Below are 17,398 nucleotides of genomic sequence, written 5' to 3'. Positions count from 1 at the left end.
GCCGTGAAAGATAGGTAACATCCCTGTCCATGCCTGCTGGACTAGGAGTCAGCAGTAATATGCACTTTACCACTGACCGCCCTGTTCAGCGAGGCCAAGACATTGCCTTTCACATGCCGGTAGAGAGCCGGAATCACCTTTCGTGAGAAAACGTGGCGTTTGGGAACCTGCCACTGAGGAACCGCACATTCCACAAACTCACGAAAGGGGGCAGAGTCTACAAACTGAAAAGGCAGCAGTTGAAGTGCTAGCAATTTAGCCAAGCTAGCATTCAACCGCTGGGCATGTGGATGGCTGGGAGCGAACTTCTTTTGGCGGTGCAGCAGCTGGAGCAGGGAAATTTGCCTAGTACAATCTGACATTGGTGTACCGATAGCAGATTGACCACAAGTATAGTACCTGACTGTGAGATTGTGTTTCCAGCGTGATCCCATCACACTGGTTTTTGGCGACAGGGTACTGTGCATGTCGCACTGTGCATGTCACGCTGTTTCCTTTCACGATGAGCGAAGGCAGTGCTGACAGCTGTCTGGTATGAATCCTGAGGGGGAACGCCGCGCCAAATTTTAAATGAAAAAACTGGCATGAGTTGCCCTTAGGTCTGGTATGGATTTTAAGGGGAACCCCCTATGCCGAAAAATCAGTGTGGGGCTCCCCCCCAAAATCCATACCAGACCCTTATCCGAGCACGCAGCCCAGCCGGTCAGGAAAGGGGGTGGGGACGAGCGAGCACCCCCCCTCCTGAACCGTACCAGGCTGCATGCTCTCAACATGGGGGGTGGGTGCTTTGGGGGAGGGGGGCGCCCTACCGGCCCCCCACCCCAAAGCACCTTGTCCCCATGTTGATGAGGACAAGGGCCTCTTCCCGACAACCCTGGCCGTTGGTTGTCGGGGTCTGCGGGTGGGGGGCTTATCAGAATATCAGAATATGGGACCCCCTTTAATAACAGGACCCCCACCCTATGTGAATGAGTATGGGGTACATTGTACCCCTACCCATTCACCTAAGAAAAAAGTGTCAATAAAAAAAAAAACACACTACACAGGTTTTAAAAGTAATTTATTAGGCAGCTCTCCCTGGAGGGAGTCCGGCAGAAGATATCGGAGAAGAACCGGACAGTGGCAGAAGACCGGGCCCCCGCAAAAGAGCTGGAAGAAGATAGCAGAGAGGCCCAGAAGAAGAGGCTGAACACCAGGAGAAGAGGCCGGAGAGAGCGGAGAAGTCAGAAGAAGACCCCCGAAGTCGGAAGAAGACCCCGAAGTCGGAAGAAGACCCCCAGAGCTGCCTAATAAATTACTTTTAAAACCTGTGTAGTGTGTTTTTTTATTGACACTTTTTTCCTAGGTGAATGGGTAGGGGTACCATATACCCCAGACTCATTCACATAGGGTGGGGGGCCAGGATCTGGGGGCCCCCTTATTAAAGGGGGCTTCCGGATTCTGATAAGCACCTCGCCCGCAGACCCCAACAACCAATGGCCAGGGTTGTCGGGAAGAGGCCCTTGTCCTCATCAACATGGGGACAAGGTGTTTTGGGGGCTACCCCAAAGCACCCTCCCAATGTTGAGGGCATGCGGCCTGGTACGGTTCAGGAAGGGGGGCGCTCGCTCCTCCCCACCCCCTTTCCTGACCGGCTGGGCTGCGTGCTCAGATAAGGGTCTGCTATGGATTTTGGGGGGACCCCCACACCGATTTTTCGGCGTAGGGGGTTCCCCTTAAAATCCATACCAGACCTAAGGGCCTGGTATGCCCCTGGGGGGGAACCCATGCCGGTTTTTTCATTTAAAATTTGGCGCAGCGTTCCCCCTCAGGATTCATACCAGACATCTGTCAGCACTGCCTGTCGCTCATCGCGAAAGGAAAAAAGTTTTCCTTTCCCGATCAGCGAGCCAGCTCGGCACTGGCTCCTACGATGGGGCTCGCAGGTGTCAAATCTTGTCGATAACAGCAGCGAGATTAACACAATATCATGGTCACCTACTGTACTTGGCTGTGACACACCTAATTGTGCACCTTCATTCCTCTCAGTACAGGTCTCAGAGAGGATTGAAGGTATAGTGGGGTTGGAGATCCCAGATGATGAGGAGCAAGGAGAGGTCCTCTTTGTTCTTTGGTGTGGGTCTTTTAGGTACGCTTGCCAACGAACTGCATGGCAGGTCAACATACGTCTGGTCAAGCATGTGGTGCCCAAGCGGGTGATGTTTTGGCCACGCGAGATACGCTTGACACATATGTTGCAAAAAGCAGCGGTGGGATCTGATGCACTCCTCTCAAAAAAGGCCCACACCAAAGAACTTTTGGAATGATGTGCAGAGACAGCAGCGCCCTGCACATGCAGAGGTCTGCAGTGTGATGCTGTCGGTGTGCTGCCCTTAAGCTGGCCCCTGGAGGGCATCCTGCCTCGTTGGTGATGTGCCTCCTCCTCCTCCTCTCTCCTATCAGGCACCCATGTTGAGTCAGGGACCTCATCATCCCCTCCCTCCTCATCACTGGAGCAAAGCTGGCAGTATGCTGCAGCTGGGGGAACATGACTGCCAGATTGCTGTCCTTCTTGGGCACCCCCTCTGTCTGGGCTCACATTACTGGCTTCCTCTAGCTGAGTACCATCATCGGAGCCTTCAAAATGATGGGCATCCTCCTGGAGCATGTACCCAACACTGTGGTCAAACAGTTCGGGGGACTCCTCAGGAGGACATGGTGGGGCTAGGGAAGGAGTGACTGATGCCATTGAGCTGAGGGAAGAGGCCGCGTTGGCAGCTGCTTTGCCAGACAACGTACCCTGAGCCTAGTTGAGAGAGGATGAGGAGGATGAAGATGGCTTGGTCATCCACTCTACCAAGTCTTCCGCATGTTGCGGCTCAACGTGGCCAGCTGACGAAAAAATGGACAAGTGTGTCCCACAGCCACATGCTGATGAGGATGCACCATGTCCACGACCAGCACTGTTGCCTCTAGACACAGAGCCTGCTTGCCCTCTTTTATTGGCTTGTGACTGTCTGCCTCTCCTTGTTGGCCTTCCAGACTTACTAATGGCCTGCACTGCAGTGAGATGTAGCTGCACAAAACTGGAATGTATAGATGTAGCTGCACAAAACTGGAATGTATATATATATATATATATATATATATATATATATATATATATATATATATATATATATATATATAGCAGAATGCCTGCCAGTGGTATTAATAGGATCAGAAGAAGCACACCAGCACTTGTCTTCAGGTATCTATAGATGCAACTGTGCAGGGTACACAGTACACTAACTGTAAAAACTTCAAGCTGCCTGCCTGTGGTATTAATAGGATCAGAAGAAGAACACCAGCACTTGTCTTCAGGTAGCTATAGGTGCAACTGTGCAGGGTACACAGTACACTAACTGTAAATACTTCAAGAGTCTGCCTGTGCTATTAATAGGATCAGAAGAAGCACACAAGCACTTGTCTTCAGGTAGCTATAGGTGCAACTGTGCAGGGTAAACAGTACACTAACTGTAAATACTTCAAGAGCCGGCCTGTGCTATTAATAGGATCAGAAGAAGCACACAAGCACTTGTCTTCAGGTAGCTATAGGTGCAACTGCGCAGGGTACACAGTACACTAACTGTAAATACTTCAAGAGCCTGCCTGTGCTATTAATAGGATCAGAAGAAGAACACAAGCACTTGTCTTCAGGTAGCTATACTGTAGGTGCAACTGTGCAGGGTACACAGTACACTAACTGTAAATACTTCAAGAGCCTGCCTGTGCTATTAATAGGATCAGAAGAAACACACAAGCACTTGTCTTCAGGTAGCTATACTGTAGGTGCAACTGTGCAGGGTACACCGTACACTAACTGTAAATACTTCAAGAGCCTGCCTGTGCTATTAATAGGATCAGAAGAAGCACACAAGCACTTGTCTTCAGGTAGCTATAGGTGCAACTGTGCAGGGTACACAGTACACTAACTGTAAATACTTGAAGAGCCTGCTTGTGCTATTAATAGGATCAGAAGAAGCACACAAGCACTTGTCTTCAGGTAGCTATAGGTGCAACTGTGCAGGGTACACAGTACACTAACTGTAAATACTTGAAGAGCCTGCCTGTGCTATTAATAGGATCAGAAGAAGCACACAAGCACTTGTCTTCAGGTAGCTATACTGTAGATGCAACTGTGCAGGGTACACAGTACACTAACTGTAAATACTTGAAGAGCCTGCCTGTGCTATTAATAGGATCAGAAGAAGAACACAAGCACTTGTCTTCATGTAGCTATACTGTAGGTGCAACTGTGCAGGGTACACAGTACACTAACTGTAAATACTTGAAGAGCCTGCCTGTGCTATTAATAGGATCAGAAGAAGCACACCAGCACTTGTCTTCAGGTATCTATAGGTGCAACTGTGCAGGGTACACAGTACACTAACTGTAAAAACTTCAAGCTGCCTGCCTGTGGTATTAATAGGATCAGAAGAAGAACACCAGCACTTGTCTTCAGGTAGCTATAGGTGCAACTGTGCAGGGTACACAGTACACTAACTGTAAATACTTCAAGAGTCTGCCTGTGCTATTAATAGGATCAGAAGAAGCACACAAGCACTTGTCTTCAGGTAGCTATAGGTGCAACTGTGCAGGGTAAACAGTACACTAACTGTAAATACTTCAAGAGCCGGCCTGTGCTATTAATAGGATCAGAAGAAGCACACAAGCACTTGTCTTCAGGTAGCTATAGGTGCAACTGCGCAGGGTACACAGTACACTAACTGTAAATACTTCAAGAGCCTGCCTGTGCTATTAATAGGATCAGAAGAAGAACACAAGCACTTGTCTTCAGGTAGCTATACTGTAGGTGCAACTGTGCAGGGTACACAGTACACTAACTGTAAATACTTCAAGAGCCTGCCTGTGCTATTAATAGGATCAGAAGAAACACACAAGCACTTGTCTTCAGGTAGCTATACTGTAGGTGCAACTGTGCAGGGTACACCGTACACTAACTGTAAATACTTCAAGAGCCTGCCTGTGCTATTAATAGGATCAGAAGAAGCACACAAGCACTTGTCTTCAGGTAGCTATAGGTGCAACTGTGCAGGGTACACAGTACACTAACTGTAAATACTTGAAGAGCCTGCTTGTGCTATTAATAGGATCAGAAGAAGCACACAAGCACTTGTCTTCAGGTAGCTATAGGTGCAACTGTGCAGGGTACACAGTACACTAACTGTAAATACTTGAAGCGCCTGCCTGTGCTATTAATAGGATCAGAAGAAGCACACAAGCACTTGTCTTCAGGTAGCTATACTGTAGATGCAACTGTGCAGGGTACACAGTACACTAACTGTAAATACTTGAAGAGCCTGCCTGTGCTATTAATAGGATCAGAAGAAGAACACAAGCACTTGTCTTCATGTAGCTATACTGTAGGTGCAACTGTGCAGGGTACACAGTACACTAACTGTAAATACTTGAAGAGCCTGCCTGTGCTATTAATAGGATCAGAAGAAGAACACAAGCACTTGTCTTCAGGTAGCTATACTGTAGGTGCAACTGTGCAGGGTACACAGTACACTAACTATAAATACTGTAAAAACACCTGCCTGCCTGTCAGTATATTAGGAAGAGAATAACAGGAACGGATCTAGCTAAACTGAATACAGTATATATATATATATATATATATATATATATATATATAAAACAATTGAGATGCATATATATACACAATACACTGTAAGTGCAGCTAACTGACTCACCCTCCCTAATCTAACTTAAATCACTGTCTCACTGTCTATCTATCTCTCTCCGCCGCCACAACACACTACACAAGGCCGCTACGCAGGCGGCCTTATATAGTGTGGGGCATGTACTAACCCCCTGAGCCATAATTGATCAAAGCCACCCTGGCTTTGGCCAATTACGGCTCTCTGTACACATGGCGCTGTGATTGGCCAAGCATGCGGCTCATAGTGCATGCTTGGCCAATCATCAGCCAGCAATGCATTGCGATGCTGCAGTGAATTATGGGCCATGACGTGCCATTTGAATTTGGCGCATATCAAACAGGCGATGTTCGAGTCAAACATGGGTTCGACTCGAACTCAAAGCTCATCCCTAGTTCCCAGTACAGAGAAACACCAATCTGTCTCCTCCCCTTGTGAGTCCCTGCCCCCTGCAGTTAGAATAACTGCCTAGGAAACATAATTAACTCCCTAGTGTTAACCCCTTCCCTGCCAGTCACATTTACACAGTAATCAGTGCATTTTTTATAGCACTGATCGCTGTATGAATGTGAATGGTCCCAAAATAGTGTCAAAAATGTCCAAAGTGTCTGCAGCAATATCACAGTCATGATAAAAATCGCAGATCGCTGCCATTAATAGTGAAAAAAAAAAAAACAATAAAAATGCCATAAATCTATCCCCTATTTTGTAGACGCTATTACTTTTGCACAAACCAATCAATATACGCTTATTGCAATTTTTTAACCAAAAATATGTAGAAGAATACATATCGGCCTAAACTGAGGAATTTTTTTTTTTTAAAGGGATATTTATTATAGCATAAAGTAAAAAATATTGTGTTTTCAACATTGTCGCACTTTTTTTGTTTATAGTGCTAAAAATAAAAACCGCAGAGGTGATCAAATACCACCAAAAGAAAGCTCTATTTGTGGGTAAAAAAATATCCAAATTTCATATGGGTACAGTGTTGCATGACAGCACAATTGTCATTCAAAATGTAACAGCGCTGAAAGCTGAAAATTGGTCTGGGCAGGAAGGGGGTGAAAATGCCCTGTATTGAAGTGGTTAAATACATGCAATCCAAGGTATGGACCAATTGGCATATTTGGAGTAAGTAATGATTTGTTTTTCTTTTTTCAGTCATAATCAGCCAAAATTTCTCCAGGTTTTTCTTCATCTTTCTCTGGATCTATGGTCAAGGTTTTCTAAAACAGATCAAGGGAAATTTCACATATAGGAGAAATTGTCTAAATGATAAAATCTTATATGGGAAATTTCCCAAAAGGTTACCCCAGGATTCATTGTAATTCATTTAACACAATATTTATACTGTTATTTTACCTTTTGCAAAAATTTAGCCAAAACATTTTTTTTCTAATGTATATTTATTAAGGTTTTTTTGAACATATAAAAGTATTTAAAGTTTACTGATATTCTCTATATGCATTGTAGAGCTACAATGTATTTTGTATGTATACTTTCTCTCCTTTTTGAGACAAATAAAAACTTTTCTGTTAAAAAAAAAAAAAAAAAAATATTTAACGTTTACACAGATACAGAGGACGGACAAGTCCACCAACATAATAGGTGAAGCAAAGATGATTACATCAGATAAATGTGATAATATATCAGGAAGGTAGATAGCTTTTTACTACAATGTCATGAATTGTTTTCTTTTTTTTTTCACAAATGTTTTTATTGATGAAATAAAATAACAAGAAGTAATGTACATGTAGGTCGAAAGGAGATTGTACAATGGTGATAGGTAGAAAAAGGTAAATGTAAAATTATAATCCAATTGGCAATGCATAAATCTTATCTCAATAAATCTATTCTCAAGTCCTGCCCTAGATTAAATGGCTCACGCCTACAGGGCAGCATTTGAGGTAAGTATATTGGAAGGTTCAGAGATTGTGTCTTACTTAATTGCAATTGGATAGACTATAGTCAATTGCCTTTGAAAGATTAATGCACATGTAAGAGTCTAATGGAGTATGAAGTGGGTTAAGCTAGGAGGGCATATTCTTGTGAAGGTCAGGGTGTATGTGGAATATGGGAAGAGGGTCTTATATGGAATATGCAAGGTTTTTTCCAAGATAGCTTGGTGGGGTTCAGAGTTATAGGACAGGTAAGAGAAGGGAAAGTGGGGATAGAGAGAAGAAAGGAGAAAAGCCAAAATATTTCATGTATGTATGTTGTCTTATTGCTCTCCATGAGCTTATTATTTTTGATGTGCTGACTTAATTGCTGATTATTATTGAAAAAATGTAATCATTTTTATCCTGGTGGCTTTTAGCTTATGTGTTGCTAAGGAAGATGTAATTCTGAATTGTAACCCTATGCACCTTCCCAATACACCTGTAGCGCATTACGACATGCGGCAACACTACAATTTGTTGTCTATCCTGATGCATTGGCAGCCCAAACATAAAGAATAATGCAATGCACTAGCGAAGCAACTTGTCAAAAAATCAAATAATGAAGCAGTTGCTAAGTGGATCAATGAACTATAGAGGTGAATGTTAAAGCAGCATTTCACCCTACAGTAAAATGTACCAGCATCGATCCCATCATACAGGACTTCCTACTGCCAGGTGAAAACTGAAATACTGTGAGCATTCAGAAAACATTTTAAAAAGCAAAAAAAAAAAAATAATAATACAAACAAACAAAAAATACAAAAAAAAAAATACCACTGAAGAGTGCCCTGCAGATGTTAATTACAAGATTAAATGTGTAAAGGGGGCATTGTAAGATGTTGGTTGTTTTGTGTTTGACATAAGTCTGTGCAATCTTACCTCCATTAGACTGCAGTAAAGCAATGTAGTATATGTTCTATGCTGTTCACATTTTCCATTAAAGATTTACAATGTTCATTTATTCTCTTGCCTTACTAGATATCCACCATAATCTATGGTGCCTTACATAGAAACAACACATTTTTTGTTGGAATAAATTGAAAATTAGTTTGGAAAGCACATTTATTATTTTAACTAACAGGTTATTTGCAGCTATTAGTTAGTAATCCAGTTCAATCTAATTCAATTGTTTGGACACCATGCAATGTGATGTTTTTATATGGGTGTAAATAAAAATCTCTATAGAAAATTATGAGAAATCTCCCTAGTAGGACCACAGACAGAAAGATAAGTAAATGCAAGGGAAGTTATATGGCATATGTACGTTTATATTCTTTTTTTTTTGTCCTTGTTGGACAATATCCTGTTCCAGTGACTGGTGCAATGAGAGAACAGTTTTAAATGTGGACACAGATGCCAGTGAAAACTAAGAACTAAAGTTTTTTTCCCTGCACCCTGTACACAGCGCATCCCTCAACCCTAAATTCTGTACATAGCACACCCCTCAATCCTGCACTCTATACACAGTGCACCCCTTGACCCTGCACTTCATACACAGCGCACACCATCAACCCTGCACTCTGTACACAACACCCCCCTCAACCCTGCACTCTGTACACAGTGCACCCCTCAACCCTGAACTCTGTACGCAGTGCACCCCTCAACACTGCACTCTGTACACAGCGCACCTCTCCAACATTTCACTCTGTACACAGAACACCCCTCAAACCTGCACCCTGTACATAGTTCACCCCTCAACCATGCACTCTGTACACAGTACACCCCTCAAACCTGCACTCTGTACACATCACACCCCTCAACCTTGTATTCTGTACACAGTGCACCCTGCAATCCTGCACTCCATACACAGCACACCCCTCAACCCTGCACTCTGTACACAGCGCACCCACCAATCCTGCATTTTGTATATAGTGCACCCTTCAACTCTACACTCTGTACACAGCGCACCTCTCAACCCTGCACTCCTTACATAGCACACCCCTCAACCCTATAAAGCACACCCCTCAACCTTGCACTTCAAACACAGCACACACCTCAACCCTCAACCCTCATTGCTAATAACAAGTTCTAGAATTTTTTGTCTATTGGTGGGTCCTGTCATCTCCACAGTCTGTGGTGTGCAGGCAGTGAGAATAAGATGTGCTGTAACCTTAAAAAACCAATCAGTGAGTTGTAATGATATGCTGTAACCCATAGCAATCAATCAGTGAGCTGTAATGGTGTTCTGTAACCTCTAGCAACCAAGTAATGAGTGGTAATAATGTGCAGTAACCTCTAGCAACCAGTGAGTGGTAATGATCTGCAGTAACCTTCAGCAACCAATTAGTGAACAATAATGATCTTCTGTAATCTCTAGCAACCAATCAGTGAGCAACAATAGCTTGCAGTCAATTCTAGCAACCAATCATATAGTTACATAGTGAGTAAGACTGAAAAAAAACAATAGTCCATCCATTTCAACCTGTGTTGGTGTACGTGTGTCACTGTCTACAATTATTTCTCATATCCCTGTTTGTTGTGCTCTTTAAGATATACATCCAAGATTTATTAAATATCCATACTCCCCACAGCCACCACCAATTGTGGAAGAGAGTTCCACATCCTTATTTCCCTGACAGGTTAAATCACTTCTCCTCCAGTCTTATTGTGTGTGGCCCCATGTCCTCTTACACTCCCTAAACTGAATTGTTTATTTCCTATGTTGGAATCCCAATTGAGGTATTTGTAGATCAATATCATGTTAGTAGTAACGATGTGCAGTAACCTCTAGCAACCAATGGGTGAGCGCCAATGATGTGCAGTAACATCTAGCAACCAATTAGTGAGAGGTTAGGATGTGCAGTAACCTCTAGCATCAAATCAGTGAGCAGTAATGATATGCAGTCACCTCTAACAACCAATCAGCAAGCAGAAATAATGTGCTGTAACCACTAGCTACTAGTCACTGAGCAGTAATGATACGCTGTAACCTCTAGCAACCAATCACTGCCTGATCTGTTGTCATAAACTGATTTTTAGTCTAGCTGTGTACTATTGTATGTCTCAGAGTGGAGGCTGGTGGGGGAAGCAAAAAAGTGTTTACCAGGATCCAATCAATATTAAAGGGGTTGTAAACCCTTGTATTTTTTCACCTTATTGCATCCTATGCATTAAGGTGAAAAAACACCTGGCAGTGACTGGCCCCCTAGCCCCTCCATTTTATTTACCTGAGCCCCAAATTTCCATCAGCGGAGACACACTCTCCCTCTCTCCACAGGGTCCTGGCTCTTAATTGGATAGATTTATAGCAGCAAAGCCATTGGCTCCCGCTACTGTCAAATCAAATCCAATGATGTGAACACCAGGGGGCAGACCTTAGTCCAGCATTTGTGTCTATGGATGCAAATGCTGGACTCGGGAGCATGCCCCCTAGGTAACTCCCCGGGAGAACGCTTCTCCTAGGGGTTATCTGCGAGAGCCACCTGGGAACCCTAGAAGAGGAGGTTCGGGGCCACTCTGTGCAAAACAAGCTGCACATTGGAGGTAAGTATGAAATGTTTGTTGTTTAAAAAAAAACAAAAAAAACGAGCCTTTACAATTATTATTATTTTACAGGATTTATATAGCGGCAACAGTTCACGCAGTGCTTTACAATATAAAAAGGAGACAATACAGTTATAATACAATAAAATACAAGAGGATTAAGAGGGCCCTGCTCAGAAGAGCTTACAATCTAGTAGGGTGGGGCAGGTGGTACAAAAGGTTGTAACTGTGGGGAATGAGCTGATGGAAGTGGTAGAAGATTAGTTGGAGATGTGATAGGCTTTCCTGAAGAGATGAGTTTTCAGGGATCACCTGAAGGTAGCAAGAGTAGGGGATAGCCGGACAGGTGGAGGCAGCAAGTTCCAGAGGATGGGAAAGGCTCTGGAGAAATCCTGGAGACAAGCATGGGAGGAGGAGACGAGAGAGCTTGAGAGTAGGAGGTCTTGAGAAGAGCGGAGACAGCCCTGGTGGTTTTAAATGACAATTTTCAAATATCAAATACATGGAAATGCCCCAGGAGATTATGGCACATGACATAATAATACAGTATCTTCAAATGAGCACATTTTTTTTCTTTTAAATTTCTGCTGTAGTGCATTACAAGCAAAACTTTTGTCTCAGTAGAATTGCTAATACTTTCCTGTCCTGCCTCCAAAACATCAACCAATGCTGCCCTGCCACCTGCTCTGCCTATCATGTCTCTTTTTAAAAGGAAAAAGAAATAAATTATTATACAGGCTTGGATAAAGCACTATATTGTAAAATACTTCACTGTATACACAGTGCTTTAAAATAAAGTATAAAATGTGACAGCGGAAAGAATGATGCTATAGGGAAAAAGAACTTTGCTCACAAACATAAATTTCGGAAAATGTGAGCTCCATATCTCAAATTTTGTGTGACGGAAATTTAGATGGAAAATGTCCAATGGAGTCTACACACGGTCAGAATTTCCGACAACAAGCTCCCATCGAACATTTTCCGTCTGAAAATCCGATCTTGTGTACGGGGCATAAGGTTGCAGATGTCTCTAATTCTCAAAGACTCTGTACTTTTCCACTTTCCATTGCTCTTCCAGTTTGGTTTAGGATTCAGTAACTGACATATTTCTCACATGTAAAAAGGATAGCAAGTGAGGCCCACATACTGTTATTCCATTTTTATTAAAAGCACACACAAAATTTGGTTACACTCACTTAAAACAGATGCAGAAAAAGACAAGATTGCCGCATTAGTGTGTCCTTCAGCAGCGGATGTGACATCTTTGGTAGTCTCCACCGAATGTGTTTTGCCCCCCTCCCACAGGGCATCTTCAGAAGCTAGAGACATGGGGCAATGGTCTTTTTTTTAAGGTGTCTGCCACTCCTACTACACCTGAGAATGTAAAAATCTTGGGGATTGTTGTATACACTCACAAGGTGCATACTTTTAAGGAGACAATTGTAAAATTTTTCAGTAAAAGAATCTTAAAAATATTATTCTCATTACTTTCTGGACACACCTCATACCAATGCAGTTTGGTGGAGACTACATTGGTGGGAGGAATACACCTTCAGCGCAGCGGCCTGTGTCTTCCTCCTACTCTCTTCACTCCTGCACTGATGCCTGAGCCTGTGTCAATATCTATTCTCCACCCAGGCGGTGTGGCTGCACACTGTGTGCCCTCTCCAGCTGCCACCCAGGCATTCTGTGTACCTGTGCCCCGAGCTGGTGGGGGATGGGCTGTCGGCTTGCAATAGGTGGGGTGTCCTGTCCTGTCCTCAGCTGCCCGAGCCGAGGTGTTGTGATGGGTGGGTTGAGCTGCTCAGAGTTGGTGGGATAAAAAGAGTTTGTGTCCGACTGTCGACTGAACTGGCGCCCTGTTCTGGTGTGTGTAGGGGGTATGCTGGTGGCTCGATGATATATACATAGCTGTGACTGCTATATTTTATATATATTCTGTATAATGAATATAGCTGTGACTGTGATATATATATATATATATATATATATATATATATATATATATATATATATATATATAGTATCTCACAAAAGTGAGTACACACCTCACATTTTTGCATTTTTGTAAATATTGTATTATATCTTTCTCATTATCTCATGTAACAACCCTGAAGAAATGACATTTGCTACATTGTAAAGTAGTGAGTGTACATTTTGTATAGCAAATAACTCGAACATCGGGTGTTTGCCTGTTCGCCGAATAGCGAACAATTTGGGATGTTCGCGGCAAATTCAAAAGCCGCGGAACACCCTTTAAAAGTTTATGGGAAAAATCAGAAGTGCAAATTTTAAAGGCTTATATGCTTGGTGTTGTCATAAAAAGTGTTTGGGGACCTGGGTCCTGCCCCAGGGGACATGTTTCAATGCAAAAAATTTTTTTTAAATGGCCGTTTTTTTCGGAAGTAGTGATTTTAATAATGTTTAAAGTGAAACAATAAAAGTGAAATATTCCTTTCAATTTCGTACCTGGGGGGTGTCTATACTATGCCTGTAAAGTGGCACGTGTTCCCCGTGTTTGGAACAGTCCCTGCACAAAATGACATTTCTAAAGGAAAAAAGTCATTTAAAAGTACTCACGGCTATTATGAATTGTCGGTCTCGGCAATACAGATAAAAGAAGTCATTGAAAAAAATGGCATGGGATCCCCCCAGTCCATTACCAGACCCTTCGGGTCTGGTATGAATATTAAGGGGAACCCCGAACCAAAATGTAAAAAAAATGGCATGGTGGCCCCCTCAAAATCCATACCAGACCATTCAGGTCTGGTATGGATTTTAAGGGGAACCCCGCTCCAAAATTTAAAAAAAATGGTGTGGGGGTCCCCCCAAATATCCATACCAGACCCTTATCCCAGCAGGCAACCTGGCAGGCCGCAGGAAAAGAACCGTATCAGGCCACATGCCATCAACATGGGGAGGGTGCTTTGGGGTAAGCGCCTTTTGCCCATGTTGATTTGGACAAGGGCCTCATCCCCACAACCCTTGCACGCTGGTTGTGGGGGTCTGAGGGTGGGGGCTTATCAGAATTATGAAGCCCCCTTTAACAAGGGGAGCCCCAGATCCCGGCCTCCTCCCCTTTGTGAAATGGTAATGGGGTACAAATGTACCCCTACCGTTTCACAAAAAAAGTGTCAAAATGGTACAAATGACAAGACGGCTTGGAACAAGTCCATTATTAAAAAATAAAAAAATAAAAATGCCCCACGAAGTCTTCTTCTCTCGCTCTGCCGACGGACCAAAAAAGAAATAAAACAATTAAGCCCCCCACCTGCAGACCCCCCACAACCAGCGGGCAAGGGTTGTGGGGATGAGGCCCTTGTCCCCATCAGCATGGGGACAAGGTGCTTCGGGGGGCTACCCCAAAGCACCCTCCCCATGTTGGAGGGAATGTGGCCTGTTATGGTGCTCTCTTGTCCCCCCTCTTTTCCTGCGGCCTGCCAGGTTGCGTGCTCAGATAAGGGTCTGGTATGGATTTTTGGGGGACCCCATGCCATTTTTTTTTACATTTTGGTGCGTGGTTCCCCTTAATATCCATACCAGACCTGAAGGGCCTGGTATGGAATTTGGGGGGACCCCCACGCAATTTTTTTAAAAAATTTTGGTTCAGGGTTCCCTTTAATATTCATACCAGACCCAAAGAGCCTGGTAATGGACTGGGGGGATCCCATGCCATTTTTTTCAATTACTTATTTTATCTGTATTGCAGGGACCGACAATTCATTATAGCCGTGAGTACTTTTAAATTACTTTTTTCCTTTAGAAATGTAATTTTGTGCAGGGAATGTTCTAAACACGGGAAACATGCGCCAATTTACAGGCATGCTATAGACACCTCCCAGGTACGAAATTTAAAGGAATATTTCACTTTTATTGTTTCACTTTAAGCATTATTAAAATCACTGCTCCTGAAAAACAGCCATTTTAAAAACTTTTTTTTTACATTGATACATGTCCCCTGGGGCAGGACCCTGGTCACCAAATACTTTTTATGACAGTAACTTGCATATTAACCTTTAAAATTAGCACTTTTGATTTTTCACGTTTGTGTCCCATAGACTTTAACGGTGTTCGCGTGTTCAAACAAATTTTTTGCCTGTTCGCATGTTCTGCTGCGAACCAAACCGGGGGTGTTCAGCTCATTCCTAGTAGGCAGTTACATTTTAAAAAATACAATGTAAAATTAACAAGGGACACCAATATAGTATATCTTTGATCTTAAAAACTACGGGATAATGGTGTTGTGGTAACTTGCCCCCCCCCAAAAAAAAACAAGCATAATAAGAATATTCTTGATATCACTAGAAAACAAAAGCCTTTTAAAATATGTTTGCCATAACTCCATCAATATCACCAGCAAAGCAGCTTCATTATTATCCCATTACAGAAGAAGAGAAGGTGCGCTGCATTTTGAGATTTCATAATTTGCTGTGTCATGAGTGTTAATTCTCCATTACGAACGCTAGTTTACAAGACCGACCACTTCCGGTTCGTTCCTTGCTTCCGATCATGCGTGTTTGTACTTTTGTGTGACGGACTTGTGTACTGACCAAACGAAAATCAGACAACAGACCATTGTCCTCTGAAAATTTACTAGCCTGCCATTTAACATTTGTTGGATGAAAGCTGGACAACAATTGTCAAAAGGAGCGTACTAACGGTAAGATTTTAGGACAACAGTCTGTCAACAGACAATTCCCTGCCAACAATTGCATCGCCTTTACACCTATTTTTATAAGTAGCGCGGGTGATTGACTGTTTATCTGAAATAGTTTTTATTGTTTTAAGTTAAAAGGGTATACAAACAGTGAGGATGGTACACATTGCAAAGATAATCAAAGTTTAAGTTAGTCATATATAGTAAAGAATTAAAATTAATACGCATAAAGTAGTGTAACCAGTTGTCAGACAGCAGTTAAAACACAGTATGTAGAAACAAGAAAATGTTACCCAATATAACAGAATAACAAAGAAGCTCTAACCCTCCCTTGGCCATGTGGCCTCATCATTTTTAAGACCTATTTCCCTCTCTTAGTACATATTGCCCATATCTTGTTAAACGCTGCACATGTGAGGTAGCTGATCGCTAGGAGATGTTCATAGGTGTAGTTTTGCTGTACTGTTGTAATCACTTCTGAGATATTAGGAGAATAATCTGGTTTCCACTTTCATAGTACAGTCAAGCTGGCTGCTAGCAGTATATACACTCACAGGCCACCAGGCTAGTATTGGGTTGGATCCCCTTTTGGCTTCAGAACTGCCTTAATTCTTCATGGCATAGACTCAACAAGGAGTTGGAAACATTCCTCTGAGATTTTGACATGATAGCATCACGCAGTTGCTGCAGATTTGTCGGTTGCACATCCATGATGCAAATCTCCCATTCCAGCATATCCCAAAGGTGGTCTATTGGATTGAGATCTGATGACTGTGGAGGCTATTAGAGTACAATTAACTCATTGTTATGTTCAAGAAACCAGTTTGAGATTATTTGAGCTTTGTTAGATGGTGAATTATCCTGCTTGAAGTAACCATCAGAAGATGGGTACACTGTAGTCATAAAGGAATGGACATGCTTAGGAACAATACTCAGGTAGGCCATGGCATTTAAACAATGCTCAATTGGTACTAAGGGGCCCAAGGGGTGCCAAGAAAATATCCAACACACCATTAAACCACCTCCAACAGCCTGAACCATTGATACAAGGCAGGATGGATCCATGCTTTTATTTTTGTTTACACCAAATTCTGACCCTACCATCTGAATGTTGCAGTTGAAATCAAAATGAATCAGACCAGGCAATGTTTTTTCCAATCTTCTATTATCCAATTTCAGTGAGCATGTGTGAATTGTAGCCTCAGTTTCCTGTTCTTAGCTGACATGAATGGCTACCAATGTGGTCTTCTGCTGCTGTAGCCCATCTGCTTCAAGATCTAATGTGTTGTTTATTCAGAGATGTTATTCTGCATACCTTGGTTGTAACAAGTGGTTATTTGAGCTACTGTTGCCTTTCTATCATCTTGAACTAGTTTTCCCATTCTACTCTGACATTACAAGGCATTTTTGTCCACACAACTGCAGCTCACTGTATATTTTCTCTTTTTTGGACCATTCTCTGTAAACTCTAGAGATGGTTGTGCATGAAAATCCCAGTAAATCAGCAGTTTTTTAAAACAACCATGCCACGTTCAAAGTCACTTAAATCCCCTTTCTTCCCCATTCTGATGCTAGGTTGGAACTTCAGCAAGTTATCTTCACCACGTCTAGAT

Source organism: Aquarana catesbeiana, linkage group LG02 (assembly GCF_042186555.1).
Source record: "Aquarana catesbeiana isolate 2022-GZ linkage group LG02, ASM4218655v1, whole genome shotgun sequence".
Lineage (NCBI taxonomy): Eukaryota > Metazoa > Chordata > Amphibia > Anura > Ranidae > Aquarana > Aquarana catesbeiana.
Note: the sequence above shows the minus strand (reverse complement) of the source record.